This window comes from Pongo abelii, chromosome 1, assembly GCF_028885655.2.
Source record: "Pongo abelii isolate AG06213 chromosome 1, NHGRI_mPonAbe1-v2.0_pri, whole genome shotgun sequence".
In the NCBI taxonomy this organism is placed as follows: Eukaryota; Metazoa; Chordata; class Mammalia; order Primates; family Hominidae; genus Pongo; species Pongo abelii.
This window is the reverse complement of record NC_071985.2, coordinates 115101647-115124428: the sequence shown is the minus strand read 5'-3', so window position 1 is coordinate 115124428 and position 22782 is coordinate 115101647. Positions and strand designations below refer to the sequence as shown.

The following is a 22782-nucleotide window of genomic DNA, read 5'->3' as shown; positions in this document are numbered from 1 at the left end:
TAGGGAGCATCTTTCCTCATAGCGCCCCTTCCTTACTCTGCCTCTGAGGGTGCTGACTGTGGGATCAGAAGAGACTTGGCCTGAACCTCAGTTCTGCCACACCAGCTCTGGGCAATGACTCAGTTGCTCTGTGACTCGGTTTCCGCGTTTGTAAAATGAAGACCCAGTGCCCCTTGCAGGTGGCTGTGAATATGCATCAGTGACAGAGGTGAAGTGCTGGCTCAGTGCCTAAAACATGGCATTTGCTCAAGAAACATGGGGTTTCCTCTTCTCCCAAAGTCTATCTTTTCCTCACAACTCTGTTCTCCAGAATTTCCGAAGTGGTGCCGCCTGCACCTCCAGTGACAGACACAGTCACAGGCATTTAAGGCCTCTGCCAGCCAACCTCGTATGATCTCCTGAGTTGCCTGGCCATCTTTTCCTATCCTCTTTCTTTGTCCCTGAAGACAGATGAGGCTGACAGGCCCCAGGCTTAGGGCCACTGAATACAGGCCCAGGCTGGGGCCTGTGGTGTGAGGGCAGAGTTGGGGGAACTTAGCATCCTTGAGGGTGTGCAGCTGGACGTGACTGGCAAGGAAGGTGAGTCTAGCGTCAGCAACTGTATTTGCCTCAACTGTCCCACCTTACACATCACCCAGGAACATTTGAGCCTGGAGACAGGGTTATCATAGCACAAAGCCACAGCGAGCTTTGCTGGGCCCTGCTCCTCCAGCCTGGGGGATTCCCACTGGCATAGACAGGTCAAATCCTGTCAGCGTGATTCAGTTTGAATCAACACCATTTAAATCCACCCACCATTTACCAAGCAATCTTCAGTGCCAGGCACGGAGGGAGACCCTGGGGATGCAGAGACGGCCCAATCCCCACCCTCCATGGGCTTTCAGCATAGTTGGAGAGCCAGCTACCAATAAGCTCTATCCACACCAGTGGTGCTCAATCCTGCAGAAGGTTGTGAGATTGATACCTAGGCCCACTCAGAACATGGAACTGGAATCTGTGCCCCCTCCATGATCTGCACACACACACACACACACACACAGGTGGACACATACACAGACACACTCACTCATGCACACACATGCATCTGCTCTTTCCTCTCCACAGTGGCCAGCTTGGGACTTCTTGAATCCTTCCTGAACCCACCCAGTGCACTGCTGCCTCCATGCTTCCTTTTGACTCGCCCCTTCTCAAGAGTGGGCATGTCCTGGTTCCTCCACGAGGTCGTGTGATGCTTGGAACCTTGTCTTGATGCCCATCTAAGATGTCCAGCCCCACAGAGGGCTTGGGCTGGGAATACATTTGCTTTGCTAGGAGGCCATGAAGGATTGGTCAAAAGGTGTCATACATTTCAGCCTATTTTAGCTGAGCCTCCACCCAGTGCCAACCTCTGTGATAGGAGCTGGAGATGTGGAGATGGACAAGACTCACTCCCTGACCTGAGTAGAGCAAGGGAAGATGACATATGAGCCAACAGGGCACAACACAGAGAAGAACAGAGATGCAGAGGGCACTGTGAGACACCACAAGAGGGTGTGATTAACTGTGGAGGGGGCGTTCAGGGAAAGCCTCCTGGAGGAGGTGACATTTGAGCTAGGTTTTGAAGGATAAATAGGAATTCATTCATGGTGTGTATTAGGGAAGGTTGGCAGGTATTTTACGTACGGGAAACAGCTTCTGCAGGGACAGGGAGGACTGGAGAATGAAGGGTCCAGAGCTGTAATCACTGATAATGTCCTTGCTGAGTTGCTAGAGTTCAAGAGCAGCTCTGGGAAGCAGGGAGCTCATCTGAGAGAATAACGTGGGCAACTGTACACTGACTGCTTTGCAGCCTCAAGCTATGTCTTGTCTGCATTCCTCCGAGTTCTGCTTCATGTCATTCTTTTCCCAGGCCCTTCTCTTTTCCTCAAACTCCCCTGCCTTTCTGGGTGCAAGTCACCACGGGACTTTCTCAGTCACGCAACAAGGCCTGGAGAGGTGATGTGCAGGGCAGGGATCCCAGGAGGCAGTTGATACTCAGGGGACAGGTTGGGACCTGTCTGTGGGTGGCAGGCTCCCAGTTGCAGGGACAGGCAGAGGGAAGGACAGGCAAGCACCCTCCTTGCTCACTGATCACCAAGTGGAGCTTAGAGCAGGGTTCTACCTGAGAGGGCACCTGGGGTATCAGCAGGGTGGAGGGTGCCTGGTCAGAACCAGCATAGGAACTGGGATAGAGAAAACGGAGCAAACCGAGGTGGTGGGGTGAAGGCATCGGTTCCGGATGCCTGGTCCTGGGGAGCAGCAGGGAGGTTAGTGCAGAGTGAAGCTGGGAGCCCCATGGTGGGGCTGAGCCCACTGCTAGCTGTTCTTCCTCTAGCATAGTTGGCTGAGACCTTGGCGAGGCTGGAGCCTACAGGCAGGAGGGAAAACAAGCTCAATGGCCTCGGGGAGGAGAGTGTCACTTTGGGTTGTGTCCTCCAAAAAATGTCCATGGCTTGGCAGGTGTGACAAGCCTAACGTTTCATATTAATACCCAATACTGACGGGGAGCTTCCCATGTGCCAGGCACTGTGCTGTGTTTGGAAACCTTGTCTCACTTAATCTTCACACCAACTCTGTAGGAGGTGGTCATCATCCCTATTTTAAAGGCAAAAAAGCAAGGCACGGGGATGTTTCAGGACACAACCAAGGCCAAGCAACTCCAAGTGTGGAGCAGCTGGGAGCTTTGCCCCTAACCACTGCACGGCACTCTGTCCTGTCCCCGGGCACTGAGCCACCCTGCTCCGCTCCTCCCTTCTGCTCCCCATTTCCTGTAGCTTGCTGATGGGGGTGGGTGGACTGGGTTGTTTTTGTGGGTGGGGGTGGGAAGAACAGGGCTGCTCTAAGCCGATCCATCCTGTTCTGTCCTCTCCTCACCCCACCGAAGGAGAAGCTAGGGCCTGGGCATCTGTAAAGTAGGCTGGCCCTCCTGGGGCTGAGGAGCCACTGGAGCTGAGTCACAGAGGATTTCCTTGGGATTAAGAATCCTCTGAAGTCCACGGTACCTGGTTGTGGTGGAGGCAGTTGGCTCTTCCAGCCAGGCATTAATCCTAATGAAATACATGGTATTTCCAGTCATTCCAGCTGGAATTAAACTTAAATCAAGTCCAAAAGAGCACAGCCAGGAGAATGTGAGTGAGCCTGCCAAAGACACCAGGCGTCCGGCCTGCTCTGGCTTCTCTGATGCTGGCCTTGCTTCTCAGGAGCTGTGGGCAGTGGTGGGGGCGGGGGGGGGGATGGAGTGGAGCACCCCACTGCACCCCAGGCCCTCCTATCTACCATGCGGCCTGGTAGCAGGCATCTCAGCCAGGTGAGACAGCAGAGTGAGGCAGCCCAGTGTCAGAGGGCTGGGATGAAGCTCTGGCTCTGCTGCTCTAAGTCCCTCTGCCCAACTCACACATATAGCTGGTGGCAGATAAGCAGCACAGCTCAGTGGGCAGGAGCAGAGGCACTGCAGCCAGTGGGCCTAAATCCCACTCTATCACCGGCTGTGTGACCACTAACCAATGACCCCTCCATGCCTCAGTTTCCTTCTTTGGAAAACAAGGACAATAATAGGTACCTCGTTGTGTGGTCGTAAGTGTTAAATGGGTTCATACATACAAAGAGCTTAGAACTCTGCCTGGCATACTGTGAGTACTGCGTGTTACCTATTGTTATTCTCTGGGCCTCAGTTTCCTCACCTGCAAGATGGAGCTGAGGGTAGGACTTGACCACCAAGGGCAGTCTTCATGCTGGGGTCCTCTGGCTGTGGGAGCAGCATGGGGCTCCACAATGAACAAGGCCCTGCCCTCAGAAGGGCACCTACCCTCCAAGGAGGAACTGGCTGGACAGACAGCACTACAGGTCCCACAAGCCACACCCCACCCTGTAGCTGTGCAAGTAAGGAATGTGTGTGTGTGTCTGTGCATAAGTATGTGTATATGTATATGTTTGTGGGTGTGTGTGCATATATGCATGAGTATATGTATATGTATACAGTTGACCCTTGGACAACACAAGTTGGAGCACTGACCCACATGCACTCGAATATCCACATATAACTTGTGACACCCTGTATTAGTCTGCTGTCATGCTGCTAATTAAGACATATCCAAGACTGGGCAATTTATAAACGAAAGAGGCTTAATTGACTCACAGTTCCACATGGAGGTCTCACAATCATGGCAGAAGGCAAGGAGGATCAAAGTCACATCTTACATGGTGGCAGGCAAGAGAGCTTGTGCAGGGGAACTCCCCTTTCTAAAACCATCAGATCTTGTGAGACTTATTCATTACCACGAGAACAGTATGTAGGAAACCGCCCCTGTGATTCCATTATCTCCACCTGGCCCCGCCCTTAACACGTGGAGATTATTATAATTCAAGGTGAGATTTGAGTGAGGACACAGCCAAACCACATCATTCCCCCGAAACTTAAGTACTAATAGCCTACTATTGACGGGAATTCTTATCGATAACATAAACAGTTGGTTAACACATATTAGATACTGTATTTTTACAATAAAGTACTTTAGAGAAAAGACAGTGTTACTAAGAAAATTATAGGAAAGAGACGAAATATTTACTATTCATTAAGTGGAAGTGGATCATCATGAAGGTCTTCATCCTCATTGTCTTCATGTTGTGTAGGCTGAGGAGGAGGAGGAGAAGGAAGAGGAGGGGTTGGTTTTGCAGTCTCAGGAGTGGCAGAGGCAGAAGAAAATTAGTGTAAAAGTGGACCCTCGCCAATGCAAGTTCGTGTTGTTCAAAGGTCAACTGTATATGTGTTTGTGAGTATGTGTGTGTTTGTGTGTATGTACATGTGCATATTTGGGTTGGTGTGTACATGTATGTACACATGTGTGCATGCATTTGTATGTACATGTATATGTGTGTTCATGTGCATATCCATGTGTAACATGCATGTTTCTGTATATGTATATGAATGTGTGTGTGTTGGTGTTCATGCATGTATGTGTTTGTGTGTACATGCGTATGTGCATATACATGTGAGCATGGTATTTGCATGTCTGTATGTGTGTGCATGTATCTGTGTTTGTATGCATATGTGTATATGTTTGTGTATGCATGCGAGTTTACATGGATATGTGCCTGTATGGGTGTATGTATGTGTATGCATATGTATGTTTGTGTATGCATGTGTGTATACATGTTAGTTTACATGGATATGTGCATGTGTATGTGTGTATCTATGTATAAGTGTATATACATATGTGCATATGTGTGCATGTGTGTGTATGTCCGAGTTTGGGTACACATGCGAGTATATGTGTGGGAATGTGTGTGTGTGAGTGTCCATGTGGCGAGCACAGAGAGCCAGCCCATTTTGGTTCTTTGTTGGAGTGCAGATGGGAATGTGCCTCCACCTCATTTCACACCTTGGCATGAACCTGTCTGAGTGGGCAGTGGAAGTAACTCAGACCCAAGAAGGAGGGATGGGGAAATGGGGGTGGCAAGTAAGAAGAGGTACGAAAGTGTTTTGGCCAAAGAAATTCAGCAGGATTTGGATTGAAGGGACTGAAGGATGAAAGGAAGGCCAGTTACTCTGCAGTGGATGCTGTACTCCAAGCTCTGGGGCTCTTATGTTACAGCCAAGGAAAGAAGAGTTTAGAGAGGTCGAGGAACCTGCCTCGAGTCATCAGTAGTAGAGCCAGGACTCGAGCAAGAGTATGTCTGACTCCGGGGCCTAGGCTCCTTCACCACCCTGGTTGCCTCTTAGGGAAAGGGAGACAGATGGGGATAGTGCAGTCACTGGGCCTCATTCCGCATAGCTCCATCTGCAGAGGATGCATTGACCCCTCACACTGGGGACAGCAACTGGCTCCAACGTGGGGAGTGGTCGATGCTGGGCACCAAAGAGCGAGACTGTAGTGCTGGATGACAGTGCCCCAGGCCTGCATTTGGGGAGGAGCTGCTGAGCAGAAGACAGCCCTGAAGCCTTTGAAAGCCAGGGCAGGCAGGAGGGCTCCAGGAGGCCAGTGGGTGGATAGAAAAGGGACTCAGGGACTCGGCCTAGATACCAGGGTGTTAAGTTCTGTTCTAAGATATATATCTTTGGATGAGTCAAATCACTTTTCTGAGCCTCAGTTTGTATATCTGCCAAATGGGTCCCTACCCAGGCCCAATCCTACCTCATAGGAAAAAGCAGATTAATGTTGGGGTTATAAGTGCAGCCTTTGATACCTTTAGATCCTTAGCTGCTGGTCAAGTCACTAAACTGCTCAGTCTGTTCTCTAGTATGTGAAATGGGGATACCAGTGGTCTCTACCTCATAGGGCTGCAAGAGTTAACTCAAATAATGCCTATAAAACACTCAGAACCACACCTGGCATAAAGAAAGGGGCTAGTAAATATTAATTACCATTGATATTGCTTTGTTGTGAGACAGAGTCTCACCGTGTCACCCAGGCTGGAGTGCAATGGCACAGTCTCGGCTAACTGCAACCTCTGCCTCCTGGGTTCAAGCGATTCTCCTGCCTCAGCCTCCTGAGTAGCTGGGATTACAAGCACCCACCACCATGCCTGGCTAATTTTGTAGTTTTAGTAGAGACGGGGTTTCACCATGTTGGCCAGGCTGGCCTCGAACTCCTGACCTCGTGATTCACCTGCCTCAGCCTCCCAAAGTGCTGGGATTACAGGAGTGAGTCACCACACCTGGCTGATATTACTATTATTTCATAAGATTCTTACAAGAACAAAACGAACTTTCGCAGAGGAGACTGCTGAGCTATAGAAGGGTCTGTTGGCCAGGAAGTAGACTGTATTGCTGTTTGCAATTATTCATGCCCTTGTTCCCACTGAAAGTGATATACATCCTCACCCCTTTGACTTTGGGCTTCACTGCATGGCATGCTTCAGCTCACAGAATGTGAAAGGACATGACATATGCTAGGTCTTAGCAGAAGCTGTATCACCACCACGCTTGCTTTATCCGCTGCCATTAGAATGGCCTGCCCACTCACTGTAATGTCAGTGAGAAACAATTGCTCATAGTTGTGAGCCACTGAGATTTTGGGGTTGCTTGTTATCACAGCCAACCTGACACATACAGTATGAAGAAGGAGAAGGGTCTCCAAGGAGGTGTCGTGTGGCCTACTGGGGAGAAGAGGTGCTTAGTCCTGGCAGCTGAAGTCAAGGAGAGGATTGGGGTAGACAAAACACACATGAACCCCATACACAGAAGCCCTCAACACTGTCTGCCCTTTATTTACACAAGTCACTGTCAGACTTAGCAGGACCCAGGAGCCGGCTAGCTTTCCCATAAGATCTCCCAGTCCCCACCTCAAACCCAGGAGCCCTCTCTTATTCCTGGCCTTGATTCCTGGGTTGTTCTCACTGAGGAAGGCCAAGAAGCCCTTTGCATTGGCTTCTGTTTTGTTTGCTCTCACTTGTGCCATCCTGTTGTGGACAAGAAGGAAGCACGCCAACATCAGCCCCCACCGCAGACCAAGGGAAACATTTCCCGGCCTCCGGTTGGCCGTGGCTCCCTTCCTGTGGGTCTTCTTTCTAGAGCCAGGTCTGTAAACTTGGAGAGAAAATGGTTTGTTGTCCTACTTTGCCCAATCCAGAAGTGGGAACCCAAGAGGGAGAGGCCAAGGACTGTGCTGTGGTGCTGCCCTCTGGCCAGTGGTCCTCACAAGTGGTCACAGAGGGTCTGGCTGGCGGACCCCACCGTCTTGCTCTGTGGAAGAGGGGCTGCTCATGGATTCTGACCTCACAGGGCCAGGAAAGTTTCCATGTGGAGTGCTTTCCATCCAGGAGGCAAAGCAAACATCTGGTTGCACAGTTCCCCTTTCCCTGCCAGCCACCACGTGGGGATTCCAGGCATTGTTCCATCGTTTCTCCATTTGCTTTCCATACCATCTCGCTGAGCTCTGGTGGCTTTGCTCATCCCTCCCAACCAGGCAGCCATTCACAGCCTCTCACTCCTCGTGTCTGCTGCTGGCCCTGACAAGAATTTTCCTGTGGCTTTCTGTGGTCTCCAGTCCTGTCATTTACCACCCAGTGCTTGCAGGCTTTCACTGCGCTGAAGAATTTCTGGGCAAATTTTGGTCCATGTGGTCGCTCTGGGCAATTGTCACAGAAAGCCTTGGAGAAGCCGCCTGTGCAGCCCAGCAGCACCCGGCCCCCACCCAGCTCATGGCAGTGTGTGCTCTGTTGTGTTTGGTGCTTTCAGGGTGCAAGGACCAGAGGTGCACTCAGGCACTTTTGGGGGCTGTCAGCAGGATGTGGGGAGCAGGAGCAAAGCTTAGCCACCTCGGCCGCCTTGGTCCTCCCCATTCAACCCACAGCGGTACTCCTCAAGAGCACGTAGCTGGGGCGATCATTTCTTTCTGGCTCTGAGTTCTGTGTCAGACCACTCACAGGTCTCTGGCATCATCATCATGAGCCTATAGATGGCTCTCTTTGAGTCAGGTGCTGAGCCACAGATCAAGTGGTTATTTATAGCCATAATTGCAGGGTCACATGACCCTGGGCATGGGGTATAAGGAGCTGCCTGGGACTGCGCTGCTCTGAATAGGGTGTGGGTCTGGTGGGCACCCATGGACTTCCCAGCCATCTAACAGCACCCCACTGCACCGGGCTTCAGGCCCCAGTTCCCAAGTCAAGCAAACCATCATGTGTCCCACTTAAGACCAGCCCTCCGTTCTCCTACTGTTGCACAACACACACCTCCAATGGCTTCTTATGGGTGGCCCCATCACCCCCTGTGCAGTCCCACCTCCTTGATTCTATCCACCTCCTGCTCAACACTTCCAGCTCCTCCTCAGTGTTCTTCAATCACCTTTTCTTTGCAGGGGGCTTGTTAACCCTGCAGAGGGATGGTCCTCGCACAAGGTTTGTCCTGTACTCTTTTCCACGTGTCACCCCCACACTGCTCCTCCAGTGGGGCTGGAGCTTGATAAGGGCCACTGTGGGGTGTCAGTTGTCAACACTGTGGCATCCCACTAACTATCCTGCTCCCTTCCCTGTGGTGCAGCCTCTACAGACGCAGAGAGGAGCGAGACAGGAGCTCTGTGTCTAGTGGAAGTGGAGAGATCAGGAACCCAGGAATGGTTCAAGAATAACAGCAGTATTTGTGAAATCAGATTATGTCACTCCTATGCTTAAAGCCTACTAGTGGTTTCCATTTGTAACAAGAGTCACACTGAGCCCTCTGTGTGGCTGACAAGTGCCTGCATGACCCAGCCCTGCTGACTTCTTCAACTTTCCTCTCAAGCGACACTCCTCTAGCTTACCCCGCTCCACGACCCTGGCTTTTAGTTCCTCAAAGACACCGAACTCTGCTTCTTCAGCTCATCTACAAGCTCCACAGGATGGGCACTGGGCTCTTTGATTTTCGTAGTACCTGAATTGACCCTTAGCACGTGTAGCTGCTCAATTCATATTTTCAAGTGTCTGAATGAGCAACTTCCACATTGATGCATTGATGTGAATGGAAGTGAGAAATCACTAGGTATATTATGAGGCACAGGAAGGAGGCTCGCCTGGACAGACTGAAGGGGTCAAGGGCAATGTGAGGAGACCAGGCTGAAGGGAACGTGGGCCAGTCTATGAGGCTTTAAATGCCAGGCCTAAAGTCTGCCTCTGACCCTGTGCCTTGCAGTGAGGGGCTGGAAAGCCTTGCTGAGGACGGAGCAGGAATCATTTAGGAAGAGACCTTTGGCAGCCACCAGCAGGACAGATGGAAGCATGATAAACTTGGAAGCTTGGACCCAGGTTGGGAAGCTTTGGAAATACTGCGGGCCTAGCTAAGGAGTCACATGGACTAGGGTGGGGTGTGAATGGACTTGCCGAGGCCTGGAGAGGAACCAGCAGGACTTGCCTGTGGAGTACTGAAGGCACCAAGTCCAGGAAGATGGGACTTAGGGACTCGGGGTCTGCGATGGTTCATTTTATGTGTCAACTTCACTGGACTAAAGGGTGACCAGATAGCTGGCAAAACATTATTTCTGTGTGTCTGTGAGGCTGTTTCCAGAAGAGATTTACATCTGAATCCATGGACTGAGTAAAGAAGATCACCCTCACCAATGTGCGTGAGCAGCATCCAATCCTTTGAGGGCCTGAACAGAAAAGGCAGAGAAAGGGTGAATTCTTTTTCTCTCTTGTTGATCTGGGACATCCCTCTTCTCTGCCCTTGGACATCAGAGTGCCTGGTTCTTGGGCCTTCAAACTCTGGGACTTAAACCAGCAGCCTCTCTTGTTCTCAGACCTTCGGACTCAGTCTGAATCACATCACTGGCTTTCCTGGTTCTCCAGCTTGCAATTGGCATATTGTGGGATTTCCTGTTCCTCATAATCATGTGAGTTTATTCCTAGAAAAAAAAAAAATATATATATATATATATATCCTACTGGTTCTGTTTCTCTGGAGAACCCAGACTAATACAGGGTCTGTCCACGGATGCCACATCCTGGTCTGTGGGAAGGCAGGACCCTGGGGCGTGGGCAGGATCTGGAATGGGGGGGCAGATTATCAAACCAGGGACACAGGATGGTGGCCATGTCAGTGTAGCATGGGCTTCACCATCCAGGAGCCCTGGCTCACTCCCAGCTCTGTCACTTGCTGGACTTGGCTAATCACTTAATATCTCTGTACCTCAATTTCCTTATCTGTCATATGGGAATAATAATGGTTCTAGTTGTGATGATTCCCTATGATAATGCAGGTAGAGCACACAGCACAATGCCCAACAGCCAGTCAGTCCTCAGTTAAATATTAACAACTCTTTTGCAATTAATATTATTCATAAAATAATGTATGTTACACAAACTGGAGACCTACAAAGACTCATGCTTGGAGATTTAGGCACAAGAGCTCATTTGCAGAACGGGAGTTCCCAGGAGTACCAGTTGGGCCATGGGTACACTGTGGCCTGTGTCTGGGCTCTCAAGAAGGTCACTAAGCTTCTTGATGGGAGCTGAGGCAGCTGAAGGTTGGCCTCTCAGGCCAGTGTGGCTTGAGGGCTGGGTGGAGCAAGTCTGCAGACGGTGATGTTGACTCAGCTGTGAGGAGCTGGGGGCAAAGGGAACAGAATCAGCATGGGAGGCTGCTCCAGGGCCATGATCTGATTCGATGTCTCCATGCTCCCTGGTAATGCTTCAGACAAAACATAGGATGGGAGGCAGCAGTTGAAGCCACTGCCCACAACGTGGCCTCAGGTTTGGCTGAAGATTCTAGTCACCCTGGGGTTCCCTATCTGCAGGCTGGGATGCATGCAGGTAAAAAGTGTGCTGCATGCCCAAGGCGGCGGTTTTGATCAGCAGGAGACATTTCTCAGGCTCTCCTGTGTGTGGAATGGTTCTTATGCCTCTGCTAAGCATCTCTGCTTTGTCTGATCTCTAGAATGTGGGGCTTACCTCACAACAGGTACTGGATCAGCATGACATTGCCCTTGTGTGAAGCCAGTATTTGGAAGGGAGGTTAGCTCTGATTTAGACTGAGCCAAGAGCAAGCCTGGGTCCTGCTACTTCTAAGCAGTGGGACCTTGGGCCATTCCTGAGCTTTCCTGGGCTGTCTGGATGTCTTAAAAATGGAGATAATTCTTGTCAAGCCCTGAGGTTGAAAGTTCAGTACTTGTTAGCTAGTTACCAAAATTCTTTAAAAAGCTGTTGCATACATGATCACAGTTCCCCCTCCCAATAAAGCTGTGTTCTGAATGAGGCATTATTATTACCCTCATTTTACAGAGGGAGCAAAGGTTCAGAGACGTTAAGTGGAGGGCTGCCTGGCACACATGCCCAGGTCTTTCACCCAGAAGCTGGGTGCTCCATTCCCTATGCCACGGGTTCCCAGATATTCCCCCCGGCTGCTTAAAATTCTGATTTAGAGGGCTTGAGGTGTGTTCAAGAAGTGACCTTTTTAGCAATCACCCCTGTTGGCAACCTGGGAGTGTTCCTAGAGTTGGTGCTTAATGGGCGGAGGCTCTGCCCACTGCCTGTGGCTCCCAGCCGAGACTCTTATACCCAAGTCCCTCAGGAAAAAACGAACAAAACAGGTTGTACTGTGTAAACAGTAGAAACTTCTCCAGGTAGAGGTCTGCTTCCCTCCAGGGCTCAGCATTAAGCTCCAAGAAAGGAGGGGGAAAGGAGGCGGAGAGGAGGAGAAGAGGAGAGGGAGAGGAGGGGGAAAAGCGGGGAAAAGGAGGGGGAAAGGAGGGTGCCAGGAGCTGTCCAGGGGTCACCGTCATCCTATAAAACACACTGCTGTTCAAAGAGTGGCCAGCTCTGGAGCCACCTGGCCTGAATTCGAATCCTGGCTCCTCAGCTTACTAGCCCTGAGGCTTTAATAGGTCATAGGTCATTTAATCGCTCCAGCCTCACTTTTTTTCCATATGAAACAATAGATCCTACCTCCAGGAAACAGCCCTGGGTACAGGCCCCAGCACACATGGGCACTTAATAATTGTTGGCTACTACTGTGACTATCACTACCAGACCAGGCAGTCTCTCCTCGCTTTCAGCTGCAACTTCTCCAGTGTATGGCCAGATTCAGCCAGGAAGAAACAGGCACAAGTATGAGTGTGGAGACGAGGCAAACCCAACAGAGGATTCAGGTTAGCTTTGCTCAAAAGGCCCCATCATCCACCCTCCAAAGCCTTTCCTCAAATCAGTGTGACAAGGGCCTACTGAGGCAGGCCAGATGAAGGGACAAGCCACCTTCCCAGCCAGACCCTCAGGCTGACATTGCCAGGTGCCACTTTGGAAATGACAGCTGCTAAGAAGCCAGCCCTGCCCTCCCAGACGTGACAGTGCAAGGCCGCTGCTTAGCGCCCTGTGTCCGAACAAGTGGTTGCCCAGAGGAGCTGTCCACTCTTCCTCTCACTGTCCTGGTGTCAGGAAGACTCGGCTATTGTTTTTGGTCCTGGAAACTACGTCCTCATCTCGGGCTTTCTCCATTACCACCAACCCCGCTCCGCTTGGATGGCTGCCCTGGGGAATTTGTTCTGTGCAAAGCAAATAAAAACGTATTTCGAATTGGATCACTGGCAGCAAGGGCAGTTCTAACTGCCCTCTAACCTGTTAAACTAGAACAAAGACCAAGTGTCATTCCATGGAACCATGAAGGCCAATCCCCCACCCCTCAAGAGATACAGACTACAGGCCAGAAGGGCCTTGGGACCTAGGGATAACACCCTTGCTGTGCGAATGGGAACCCCAAACTCAGAGAGGAGAAGCAGCTTACCCAAGACATAGAGCAAGTTAGAGAGAGCCAAGACTGGAACCCACACCTCTGAACTTCTCTCTACCCAGGTTCCCCAGCTGGTTTTGTGTGGGACAGATATAATATGCTTTCCAGAGCTTTAAGCTCAATGAAGTAGAAGTGGTTTACCCTGAATTCTAACTATTAGAAACGCCCATTTAGGAATTCTCAGAAATAATGATAATGGTTATCCATAATAAGGACAGCAAAGCTTTGGAAGATTAAAAAGTAATTTTTTCATCTCCAAAGATTAAATTATGTTGAGCAGAGTTTGGGAGTTGCCAAATGCTCAGTATGAAAATAGGCATCTTCAGGCTGGGTGCAGTGGCTAGCACCTGTAATCCCAGCACTTTGAGAGCATAATTTGAGCCCAGGAGTGTGAGACCAGCCTGGGCAACATAGGGAAACTCCATCTCTACAAAAAACAAAAAAGATAAAAATTATCCAGGCTAGGTGTGGTGGCTCATGCCTGTAATCCCAGCACTTTGGGAGGCCAAGGCGGGTGGATCAGGAGGTCAGGAGATCGAGACCATCCTGGCTAACATGGTGAAACTGCATCTCTACTAAAAATACAAAAAATTAGCTGGGCGTAGTGGCAGGCGCCTGTAGTCCCAGCTACTCGGGAGGCTGAGGCAGGAGAATGGCGTGAACCCAGGAGGCGGAGCTTGCAGTGAGCCAAGATCGTGCCACTGCACTCCAGCCTGGGCGACAGAGCGAGACTCTGTCTCAAAAAAAAAAAAAAAAAAATTATCCAGGCATCATGGCACGTGCCTGTAGTCCCAGCTACTCAGGAGGCTGCAGTGGGTAGATCACTTGAGCCCAGGAAGTTGAGGCTGCAGTGAGCTATCATTATACCACTGTATTCTAGCCTTGGTGACAGAGTGAGACCCTGTCTCTAAAAAAATTAAATAAATAAATAAAAGTAGGCATCTTCAAAGATTAACGTGCATAAAATCAATGAAGCATCTAATTTGTACCATCTCTCAGTGTGCCCGGACATTTGGCAACACAGAATATCCTATTTCTCCAATGATGGACATGGGTTTTTGGAAGACTGTTTGAAAAACCAGAAGTCTAAGACTTAAGAGCACTCACGGTGGCTGCATGGGCATGTGCACAGCTGTGATGTGAAGGTGGGGGACGTGCTCCTGGCTGAGGAATAGCCTGTGCAAACAGGCATATGGAGCACTGGGGGCTTCCAAGATGAGCTGGAAAGAGAAAGAAGGAGGGTGTGAGTATGCCTGGGGCTGAGGAGTGTTAGGGTTGACTTGTTTATCAATGAAGATTTTGAATGGAACTGCCTAAACTGGCATTTCTTCAGGACATTAGAATTAACACTCATTCTTGCAGAACGTGGGCTATCAGGGGCTACTTATAAAAATCAAAGACCCCTGGGTCCCATCCCTGAGCTACAGAATAAGGGGTTGAATAGGGCCGGGACATGGGAATGCACCTTTATAACAAGTGCCCCCAGGTGGTTCCAATGGTCTCAAAGTTTGAAGAACAATGTCTTCAATGAAGGAATAAACTTAATGCTCACAGATGGGCCTCTCTTGACCCTTCAGGTCAAGACTCAGGGGAAGGACTTCCTCCCTGGGAGCTCTGCACTGTTTCCAATCTGAGAGACATGCTTTGTATCTGGGTGACTGACACCTGGAGACGAGACCCTCCATCCTCTTTCAGGGCAGCCTGGTCCTCAATGTGGGTCCTCTGTCCAGATATAGCACAGTGATCAGAGCATCTTCTGTCAGCACTCAGGGTGGGTCATCCCCTGACTGCTGTGACTTTCAGCTCTCTACTCTGTCTTGCCCTCTGCCCATCTCCCCCAGTAAGCAAGAATGAGAGAGAGCTGTCGCCTCATTCAGGTTTACATGGCTGTGAATCTGATGGTTCAGAAATAGAAACAGATTTCTAAACACTGTTACAGGAAACCTGCACCCCCAGAGGCCAGGCCGCAACAGGCATCTCACCCTCTGCTTTAGCTAATTTGGCACAGGTTAGGGCCAAAGTGGTTATAAAACCTTCCCTGTACGGTCTGCAAGTGCCAGGCCTGTGATTATTTTACTCTTTCATACAAAAATGAACCACTGGGGAGACAGGCTATAACAGCTCAAAGACTCATAGCACAGTAGTCCCTTTTGCTTTGAGAATGTCACCAGCTTGGTTGGAGAGGATCTTTGGCCTGGGATGGCTCTCCCCAAAATAAAACAATGAGAAAGGAGGGAAGGCCAAAGCCGAGTAATAGCTGCATCACCTGGCTGCTTGTAGATACGGATGTGTCCGTGGAGCTGACAACTCAATTCAGCCGTGAACCCTCGGGCTTTTGGCATCTCTTCTGCTGAAAGAAGTTTCCCTGGGCTGTACCTTAATCACTTGTGCCTTATTCTATGCCCTTTGATCCACCCCCATGCCCTCAGCTGAGCACATTCGGATGAAAGACACCCAACCTAGAAGCTGCCAGAAACAAATTTCATTCCCAAATAAAGTTGCTGGTACCAGCTCATGCTGTTGGTTTCTCTCTGGGAGTTTGAACTTTAGAGAGCAAAGGAGGCTGAGTGTGGTGGTCATGTCTGCAATCCCAGTACTTTGGGAGGCCAAGGCTGGGGGATCGCTTGAGCCCAGGAGTTCAAGATCAGCCCTGGCAACATAGCGAGACCCCGTCTCTACAAAAAAAAAAAAAGAAATTAGCCTGGTATGGTGGTACATACCTGTAGTCCCAGCTACTCAGGAAGTTGAGGTGGGAGGACCGCTTGAGCCTGGGAGGTCGAGGCTGCAGTGAGATGTAATCATGCCATTGCACTCCATCCTGGCCAACAGAGTGAGACTCTGTCTTAAAAAAAAAAAAAAAAAAAAAAAAAGGATAGCAAAGGAGTTGAAAATTTGTGGTGGAAGAAGACTCTAGAAAAGAAAGTAGTCAGGTCTTATTAATAATCAGAAATCATTAATATGCTGCTGAGAGGGCCATGAGAAAAATGGATTCCTAGATTTGCCAGGACACATTTGAGTCCCCAGATTCAGTCCTGTAAAGTCAGCTTTCTCTTACCTTTGTCCGGGGTCCCTATGAGACTCCTGTCTCCTCATTACCCCAGCAACTTTGAAAAAACTCTTCATTATCTGAAGCCAGCTGCAAGAGCTTATTCTGTTGCATCCTAAGGTAGAGCTCTGTCCAACTCTGTTCCGCATTACATTGGTAGCTGGTGGCCTCAGGTTCCAAAAAAAGGAAGGAAAACAGATATGCACCAGGTGCTGTGATGGGACACACACTTTCACAGGTCACACAGGTTTTCTTATGTAATTCTCATGGTCACTCCAAGTGACAGGCAGGGTGACCTTATTGTATGGATGAGGAGCCTGAGCCCCACAGGATGACACAATGTCTTAGACTGCGTGCTCAGCCCTGCTCTTGATATACCATGTATGTGATGATCAGGGTGGACTTGCCCTGTGTTTCTCTGCTACAATTTCTACACTGAAAACAAAACAAAACAAAAACAAAACTAACATCAGTGTCTTCCCTGAGGGGCCTGGGGTCCGCCTAGCAGACAGTCCCTGTGACCTCACGTGGTGAACAGTGGGCAATGGCTGGTCAGGATCCCTTGCTCCTCAATGAGAGGGTCTTTGAAGAAGCTCCTGCCTCAGCTCCATTCTCTGCCAAGAGCTGCATGTCAGGCTGGTAGGGGCCCTGGAGATTTTCTGGAACATTCCCTCCTTTTTCAGGAGAAGAAATCTCAGTCCCAGAGAGGGAAGCCTCCTGAATAATACTAGCTGACATTTTTTGAAAACTTCCTGTGTGTGAGTTAGCCCACTTCATCCTCACAACATCCGCATAAGACAGGTATTCTCATATCACCATTTTATTGTGTTGAGATGGGGAAGTTACTCTGTTCTAGGACCTGGCACATGCGTCGGCTTAAATGCCCATCACGATGCTTGTGGGGCTGCCCTCCTAGACTCCATTTTCCTTGACACTTGAGAAACGTCGATCATGGAGGCTGAAGTTTCTGTTGCTTCGTCACCGCGCAGTAAAACAGGGAGGGAGAGTTTATTTGGAAAGAAAAACAAAATCGTTACAGGAAATGCCTACGTAGAAGGTCAAGTAGGGGGACTTTAAGTCAAAGAAGACGTCATTTGGGAGGTCAGCTTCAGTGTGGATGATGTAAAATCAGGGTTGTCCTTAATTGGTCAGATTTGACAGTTTTTCTTGGGTCAACATCATAGTCCCACTTTTTCCCTGATAGTATTTGAATTGGAAAATATATTTAGTTATATCAGACACTCTTGGTTGCTAAGCATCAGAAAATACAATTAAGTTGGCTTAAACGCTTATAAGGAGCTGAGCTGTGGGCTTCTGGAAGATGAGAGTGTGGGAGCAGTATGGTCTCCTGGCTTGGTTGTCCTTGAGTTTTTGGTTCTGCCCTTGCCAGTGTGTAGAATTCATCATACCCTGGCTTTTCTCAGGGCAGCAAAACAACACAGCCATTCCAGCATCCTGCCCAGACAAGATGAGTGCTCTCTGCTTCTCTTTCTCCAACCACTGAGTGCAGGCATGAGATACCTGCTCATCCTTGAACAATCACAGGGCGATGGAATTACACTGATGGGCTTAGGCCAGTGAGGACCGAGCCCTGGGGCTGGCAGTGTCGATTCTACTCAAGTGGCTAACTGGATCCCCAGTTAGGGAAGGAAACATGGATGCTGGGCACCAGCCTAGAGTGCCCATGACATACATTTTCCTATTTTTCTCTCTTAAGTAAGGAACACCAATTATTTTACACCCTACCTAGTATCCTATTCCAGCCTTTCCCTAGGAGTGTCTAAAATTCATTTGTTACAACTCTCAATATCTACTATTAAAAAGCAAATTGCTATTATTTACTTCTTATTTCATAGACTGAGAAAACTAGGGCATATTACAAGCATGTTTATAATTCTTGACAAATAATCAAAATTATACTCTTCTACTGAAAAATGCAAAACCATAAACTTCAGTCTCCATCACAAATGAGAGGATAAATATTACTGTTGTGGTCTTTAAAGAGGCAAACTAGATACTCTCAATTCCCTTGGAAGATTTCCAACCCTGATCTGATGTGAGCTTGGCCCAGGGGTCTTGGACAAGACTGGCAGGGCCATCCTGGCCGCCAGCAAGCCCACGAGGCACCCAGGGGAAGGGACGCCCACAGCCCACTTGGAGTCACCCTCCCCAAAGCCAAGAAAAAAGGGCCAGATGACTTCTCCATGTTCCTGCAGACTCTGTAGTTTTCTAATGTAGAATCTGCTTCGTATTCATCTATGATTTAGGCAAGGGAATTAGTGACAATCAGTTTGATCCCATAATCTAATGGGATCCTCCTGCTCTGAACCCCCACAGGAAAAGAGTAGTGCAATGGTTCTCAAACATTTTGGTCTTCAGACCTCTTTATACTCTTAATAATTACTGAGAATACCAAGAGTTTTTAAAATCTAAGTTACTTCCATTTTTGTTCACTGTATTGGAAACTCATAAACACATATAAGAAGCACACTGAGACCGTCTCCATTTGGCTATCCATACCCTCTCTAGACAACATTCTAACTCCGCAGGGTCTCTGGAGGCTGACTCCTGGTTGGGTTCTGCCAGTGGGAGGCACACACAGGCAGTCAGAGGGCAAGAAGAGTTCAGGTGTTTCTCTTCTAGCTCCGTCTCTGCTGGGAGCAGATTAAGGGTGACCACAATCTTCAACCAAAGGCGGCAGCTCCTCGAAGCTGCAGTGAGTCTCCCCAGGTTCTGGTAACTTCTCTCCTCTCATCCCATCAGGCCTAGGTGGAAATAGTTCCCCACTGGTTGCCAGTCCTATGGGGCCACCCATGCCTTAAGGTTTCCCTTAACCTTGCCCCCACTAGCTCTCCTCAATCCCATGTTCCAGTGTGTGCCCTTCGTTTCCTCGGAGACCCTGACTGAGACAGGAATAGAATGTGTGAGTCTGAGTGTGAGTGTGAGTGTGCACACACACACACACGTGTGGATGGATGAACACCAACATATTAACAGAACAGTTGCTGTGGGTTTAGTCATGATTTATCTCTTCCTTTTGCTTCTCTGCAATATCTGATTACATAAATAATCTGGTATTATTTATGTAAAATTTTTTAAAGAAATAAAGTAAAAGTTCACAGATTTAAAAAACAGTTTCTATGAGGATCAGACTCAGGGGAGACTAGAAGCCCTCAGATCCAGTCCTTTGGGGACGGATCTGAGCCTAGATCTACTTTGGTGGAAAGAAACTAATGACACTAGACACTACCCCTGGCTCAGAGGCCATGGGGATTAGTGAGAAGAACATGTTGGCACCTTGGAATTCTTAATGTGATTAGAAAGGAAATAAGCAGCCCATTATCATTCCCTGACTTTGGGAAGGCCCTTTAACCTGGGTTGCCCTGAATCTTGCTGCAGCCTGACTGTGCTCTAACTACACCAGGTACAGAATAGACGCAAGAGGGAGAGTCTATCACCAGCAGGAGGGTGGTTTAGCCTGGCAGTGTCCAGGCTTTAGAATGCATAGAATCGTCTGAGGATGCAGATACGAGGGCTGTTCCCCCAGAGGTTCTGATTCAATAGGGCTGAGATGGGGCCCTGGAATCTGCATTTTAAAGCGACTGGTTCTCCTCCCTCCCCTCTCCTCCCATCACGCACATCATGAGGAATAGAGGTGCTTGGGCTACAGAATTTGGGGTGCAAGTCCTGTTTCTTTTGGCCCCTCATCGCTAAGACTCAGTGAGCAGAGGGAGTGGAGAAGGGAGAGAGGAGGAGGAGAAACAGGCTGCTGAGAGGGGCAGGCAGAGTAGGCCTAAACCAACCTGGTCATCACCCAGGAGGAAACCCACAAGCAGGACATTGAATCTCGCCTGGGTGATTTGTGCTCAGGAAACCACGGGGAACCACTGGAGGCTTTTACTGATGCCGTGTTCTTTTCCATTTCTTCTCTGATTACATTGATCCTGTACTTTTGCTGATGTTGTGACAGTCTAATTATAGACTTCTCGGCTGCTGAGCAAACAGTCGTCCCCTCTTGGTAAATCCGCCTGTTACACAAGCGCCAGCTCTGGGACACTGTCATTATGTGCAGCCAACCCCATGAAGCACCGTGGGCGGGACAGCCCCACACCCTTTAGCTCCTTGACGCTCACTGCTGGAGCTGGAGGCACTGCAGGCTAGCCAGGCTGGGTCTTTTTTTTTTTTTTTTTTTTTAACAGATGGGGAAACTGAGGCCCACAGCAGTGAAGTGAACCATATCACACAGAGCCAGGGATGGATCCCGGGACCTGAGGGAGGGGTGGTTACCCAAGGCCTCTTTTTTTTTTTCCTTTCTTTTTTTTTTTCCATCAGATATTCACTGAGTGCCTATTCTAGGCATTCTAAAGAGCAAAAGTGTCACCTGGCCAAAAGCAGAAAGTATTGGCAGGGCGAGGTCAGCTGGATGGTGTCCCTCCTAGGAGCTTCCCAAGAGTCCATTTTTCTGGCCCTCAGATGCAGAGGCTTCGGAATCCTGTCTGCATCTGTGTCCCACAGCTAGCTGGATTAAAGAATGCCGATTTGTTTAGGCAATGCTCACAAGAGACCGTGGCGGATGGCTGGAAGGGAGATGTGCGTATTCTGGCCATCCAGCACCTGAACCTCCTTCCTCTGTTTGGAGAATCCTCTACCTTTAGGAGGCAAAGTCTACTTCCCAGAGTTAAAGCTCAAAATATCAGATGATCTGTTCACCAGCCTTCTTTGCAGCCAAGCCAGGGCTTGGCCATACCATCTGGGCTTTGCTGATTTGAGAGAATCCCACCCACTCTGGGTTCGAATCAAAAACCAGTGATGGGAAGAAGCAGGGACACAGGTTCACAGAGACTCTGACTATCTACAGGTGACAGTGTGGTGGCAGAGACAATTACATCCAGTTTCCAGAGGCAGGAGTGGCAATGTCCTTCATGGTGTTTTCCTGGGCCAGTTCCACAGTATGATTTTTCAACCTTGTTTCTGGTAGCAGAGCCAACTGGCCAAGTTCTCCAGCATTCTGCTAATTCTGTGGGCTCACCAATATCTTTGAAATAAATTCCATTTTGCTTAGATCAGCCAGAGTCATTTTTGAGTGCTTACAACTAAGAATCAAGACTGATATGAGGACTGGAAGACCAGTGTCTGAACACTGAGAATGACACGTGTTAGGGGAGTTCGCCATCCCTGGCAGTCGGCCGTATTCTTCCTCTGGCAAGCTATGTGGGAATGACCAGAATCTCTTCCCCAACAGGAATGGACTCCAGTGCTGGGAGCTTCAGGCGTTCTGGCAGGATGGTGGGAAAGACATCCTGGGCCTAAATATAAGGCAAGCTCAGAGTGGACCCAGTGGTTGGTCATGAGATATAATGAAATAATCAATTCACAATTTGCATTTTTATGAAATCTCTTTTCCCAGAAGGGAGATTTGAAAAAATGTTAATCCTTAGATAAGAAATCTGGGGCTCTAGAAGTGATGGTAGCCACAGCAAGGTATTCAGAATCTACCCTTTTCTGCTCTCATCTGACTTGCTTCCCAAGGTGTCCTGACAGTGAAACAAGAAAGGGGTACGAGGTTGGCAACAAGACACATCTTGTGAATGGGGTGACTGCTTTCATATGTATCATTACTTCATTTGATCAGCATACAACCCCACGAAGCAGGTAGGCTAATTGCTGTTAGCGTTTCCATTTTTTGGATTAGGAAGCTCAGACTCAGAGATGTTAAGCCATTTGTCTAAGGTTTCACCTTGCCTGAAAAAAGGATTGCCCGCCGTCTGACTCAAGCCTACATCCTTTCTCCAGGGACATACTGCTAGTGGGGTGGGCAGGAAAGGAGTCTAGAGACACCTAGATTGGAGGGATAAAGTCAGCACTGCTTATATTTGGCATCATCTTTTCCCTGGCACTGCCACCGTCACCACCATCCCCCTTCTGGATCCCTACCTTACCCCTTCATGCTGCTCTGGTGGCAGTGACTCGGCTGCCATGCTGTACTTGAGCCTGCTGCTACAGCCATACCTGAAGATGCAGCCCCTTCCTCTCTTCCTGTCCCACCAAATATGACCAGCTCTGGGTTCCATTACTTCTGGACTTTGCTCCAAATAAAACTTACACCATTTTATTCCAAACCCAGTTCTCTTTCTGCAACACCGAAGAAAAATATTGGGCTGCAGGAGCCAGAGAGGAGACAGAGATTTACTGGTGAGAGTTGTAGGTGGGAATTGAAAAGCCAAGTCATGTCTTTGCCCCACCAGAAACTCACTAGGATGTACACAATGCCGCTGTGATGGTTTTAAAATATGTAACTAACCTGCACATTGTGCACATGTACCCTAAAACTTAAAGTATATATAAAAAAAGAAAGAACTACTGATACACGTAATATCATGAATAAAGACCAAATAAAATAAAATAATAAAATAATAAAATAAATAAAATAAAATATGTCCACAAATGCTTTGATGTTCCTTTGTTTCTTGATCTGTATGATAGCAACACAGGTTCATTCCGTTTGTGAAAATTCATTGAGCTGTGC

The 22782-nt window shown here is 48.9% G+C and overlaps 2 long non-coding RNA genes across 8 annotated transcripts in view; both read right to left on the bottom strand.

Annotated features, from left to right (window-relative positions):
- Positions 1-7193: 7193 nt before the first annotated feature.
- Positions 7194-22782, bottom strand: part of LOC129049492 (uncharacterized) — a 19652-nt gene continuing 4063 nt past the window's right edge. For 3 of the 7 annotated variants that reach the window (XR_008512615.2, XR_008512620.1, XR_008512616.2), the window contains exons 3-5: positions 15931-16052; positions 14318-14430; positions 7200-10334 (exon numbers count right to left, since the gene is read on the bottom strand). This is a non-coding gene — a long non-coding RNA (uncharacterized LOC129049492). Of the gene's footprint in view, positions 10335-14317; positions 14431-15930; positions 16053-22782 lie in introns of all 7 variants that reach the window. The other 4 variants (XR_008512625.1, XR_008512619.2, XR_008512623.1 and 1 more) reach the window with 3 other exon arrangements.
- LOC129049500 (uncharacterized) lies at positions 17061-19137 on the bottom strand. The gene is made up of 2 exons (XR_008512629.1): positions 18777-19137; positions 17061-17229 (listed from the first exon to the last, which is right to left on the bottom strand). It is a non-coding gene; the product is annotated as an uncharacterized LOC129049500 (long non-coding RNA).